Raw genomic sequence first — 1,104 nt, 5'->3', positions numbered from 1 at the left:
CCAAATTCGTCCATGTTGATGGCCTTACACTCTCCTTTTGGATTCTCTTCTGTATTGCTTGGAAGAGTACTAGGAGGGAGTTCAGTAACTTTCTTACTCAGCTAACCCACTTGTGCCTCCAAGTTTCTAATGGAGGACCTTGTTTTAGTCATGAAACTTTGAGTGGTTTTGATTAGATCAGAGACCATGGTTGTTAAGTCAGAGTGGCTCTGCTTAGAATTCTCTGTCTGTTGCTGAAAAGATGATGGAAAAGGCTTGCCATTGCTAAACCTATTTCTTCCACCATTATTGTTGTTTAAACCTTGTTGAGGTCTCTGTTGATCCTTCCATGAGAGATTTGGATGATTTCTCCATGAAGGATTATAGGTGTTTCCATAAGGTTCTCCCATGTAATTCACCTCTTCCATTGACGGGTTCTCAGGATCATAAGCTTCTTTTTCAGATGAAGCGTCCTTAGTACTGCCTGGTGTAACTTGCATTTCAGACAGACTTTGAGAAATCATATTGACTTGCTGAGTCAATATTTTGTTCTGAGCCAATATGGAATTCAGAGTATCAATCTCAAGAACTCCTTTCTTCTGATTTGTCCCATTGTTCACAGGATTCCTTTCAGAAGTGTACATGAATTGGTTATTTGCAACCATTTCAATGAGTTCTTGAGCTTCTGCATGCATCTTCTTCAGATGAAGAGATCCTCCAGCAGAGCTGTCCAATGATATCTTGGACAGTTCAGACAGACCATCATAGAAGATACCTATGATGCTCCATTCAGAAAGCATGTCAGAAGGACACTTTCTGATCAATTGTTTGTATCTTTCCCAAGCTTCATAGAGGGATTCACCTTCCTTCTGTCTGAAGGTTTGGACTTCCACTCTAAGCTTACTCAATTTTTGAGGTGGAAAGAACTTTGCTAAGAAAGCATTGACTAGCTTTTCCCAAGAGTTCAGGCTTTCTTTGGGTTGTGAATCCAACCATATCCTAGCTTTGTCTCTTACAGCAAAAGGGAATATCATAAGTCTGTAGACCTCAGGATCAACCCCATTGGTCTTGATAGTGTCACAGATTTGTAAGAATTCAGCTAAAAACTGATGAGGATCTTCCAAT

General features: G+C 40.1%; 1 non-coding gene across 1 annotated transcript; it reads left to right on the top strand.

The window, feature by feature from the left end:
* Window positions 1–773: 773 nt before the first annotated feature.
* Window positions 774–881, top strand: LOC127742239 (small nucleolar RNA R71). Its single transcript, XR_008003427.1, has one exon. It is a non-coding gene; the product is annotated as a small nucleolar RNA R71 (small nucleolar RNA).
* Window positions 882–1,104: the final 223 nt, after the last annotated feature.

This window comes from Arachis duranensis, chromosome 9 (genome assembly GCF_000817695.3).
Source record: "Arachis duranensis cultivar V14167 chromosome 9, aradu.V14167.gnm2.J7QH, whole genome shotgun sequence".
Classification (NCBI taxonomy): Eukaryota; Viridiplantae; Streptophyta; class Magnoliopsida; order Fabales; family Fabaceae; genus Arachis; species Arachis duranensis.
Note: the sequence above shows the minus strand (reverse complement) of the source record. Positions and strands in the feature narration are given on the sequence as shown.